The sequence below is a fragment of the Atta colombica genome, unplaced genomic scaffold (genome assembly GCF_001594045.1).
Source record: "Atta colombica isolate Treedump-2 unplaced genomic scaffold, Acol1.0 scaffold140, whole genome shotgun sequence".
Taxonomy (NCBI): domain Eukaryota; kingdom Metazoa; phylum Arthropoda; class Insecta; order Hymenoptera; family Formicidae; genus Atta; species Atta colombica.
Window position 1 is genome coordinate 1,040,031 of NW_017259229.1, and position 2,472 is coordinate 1,042,502.

Consider the following 2,472-nt stretch of genomic DNA (forward strand, 5'->3'; position numbering starts at 1 on the left):
TACTTATTTTTATTTATATTTTTATATAAATAATTGATAGAACAAATTACAAATTTTAAACATAGTTGAGTAAATGTTCTGCTAATTCTCTAAAAAATCATGAAATTAAATCATGTTGCAGTAAAAGTATGTGGCAATATTCTCAAATTAACTCTTGGTTAATACGATTGATTAATTCGTGTCCTGTACATTTCTTTTCCTCGAAAAGCTAAAGTATCAAGTAATTAATTATAACATTTATATACAATTTTTTTTAAATACACAACCCTAGAAATATTTTCTAATGATTTTAAAATATATAAGAATTGCTTAATTGGTTTTGGTATATCTGTTAAAGTGATGAAAATTATCATGTGTATTAAGAATTAATATCCATCTATCACATTTTGATAAAATAAGGATTTCTGAATATTTTTCTTATAAATATTTTTCTTATAAGATGTTCTTAAAAGATTCGATGTTCTTTAAACGACAGACTCTTTGGACAACTAGTTAATTTTTTGCGAAAATATTGAAAGAAGTTGTTACTTGTCGCAATTTTGCAATTTTTTTCACGCGTCGTGTATTTCAAATTAAAATGATTAATTCTAAAAATTCTCTCTGCATCTGAAATCGACTGAAAAAGATGTAATTTTTACCCATCTGACTCTTAGTTTACTAAAATATGCCCATTTCTATCAATCGAAAAGATACTTACCAATGTGAAAGAAGATAAAAGTAAGTTGAAACTGAGATTAACTTTAATCTCAGTTTAACTCACTTTTTATCTTCTTTTAGTTCTAAGAATTAGAAAAAGATAAAGAGTAAATTTAACCGAGATTAAAGTTAATCTCACATTGATAGAAATGGGCCTAAAAATCCTGTCTTATTATTTTGTTCATAACTTTAAAGTAAATCGGCGTTTCACTTTTGCCAACGAGAGATTCGAATTTTACAATCGAAGAGATATTCAGTCCCTAGGAGAATTTCGACAACATTATACGTTCCAGAGGTTGGATTACGATCTTTTCATATCACCTTAGAATGACACTTCTCGCCACTTCATCGGTGCGTTCTTTCAGGAGCGTCCCGTGTGTTCAAGCCGATCGATTACGATCTTTTCATATCGCTTGAGAATGACGTCTCTCGTTACCTCACCTCACCTCACCTCACCTCACCACACCTCACCGGCGCAGCGCAGTCGGAATCCAAGGCGCGAAAGCCGATGCGAAAGCCATTCTCCGTCTATGGGCTGTCTAGCCGAGAACGAGACACGACGGGGACGCGCGCGGATTATCCTGTCCCCGCGTACCGCGCTTTGTAATCCTCTCCGTGCCGAGCGTTGCGCGCGTGAATACGTAGAACACGCCGTCGACGACGTCGACGACGCAATGCGTGCACACCTGCGCGTGCTTACGTCCGTACATGAGAGTGCGAGATTGGTTGGCCGATCGCGTGTGCAGGTGTGCGCGATTCTTCTTTCCATACGTACGTTGCATACAAACCGTCCGTCGTTCGTTCGTTCGTTCGTCTTCCGCGCTTAAAGCGCGCGCCTCCGCGAAACGAGAGCGGATGCATTCTAGTCGTTGACGACTTCTACGTATTTCGTGAATTATCAGAAATTTTTCTAAAGATACTCTTTCCAGTTACTGCTGCACGAAAGACTTTGCTAAAGTATATAAAAAATTTAACTACAGATCTGAAAATAATTTGGTTTGGATTATCAAAATAATTATTATTGGAATAGTAAACTGATTATTGATGTATCAAAATTTTGTGCTCATACTCGAGTTTCCTACAGAATTCTTTTAATGGTCTAAATTATTTTCAGATTTGTACCTACCTGAACTTTTAAATACTTTTTATACTTTAAAAGTGATGATATTTCTTTTCTTTCGAGTGAATCTCATTCTCTCCAAAAGAGTGAGAAATCTGATTCTAAAAGAATAAAAATCTACCGCTCTTATTCAAGAGTATATCAAATATTTTCATTCTTTTTCAATAGTGGTAATCTTTTCACTCTTTTGGAGTGAAATTTTATTCCAAAAAATAGAAAACTGGAATTTAAAAAGTTCTACTGTCGATATTAACATATATATGTATATTTTTTCTTCCCTTTTCTCTCCCCTTATCTTCTCTTTCTCGATCTCATCTCGAAGATTGGATAAAATTGCTTTCTCTACGCACTTCTAATGCATTATATAATATTATTATTCATCAACATCTACATATTCATACTTCTCATTCAGACACACAGTAGCGTCACGGCGCTAAGAGTAGACACATTCGTGAACGCTCTTCGCTGTTAATGACGACATATTTCAGTCGGAGGTAGAATAACGGCAGGGAAATGACTTACGCATATCCTTAGCTTCACTAAGAGGAGAATCTTAATAAACAAGTGAGAAGGGGTTATCTAGTGGGAGTCAACGGCGCGGGTACGTCCGTTCGATCGCAGAAAGGATGCGTGCATACATATATATATATATATAT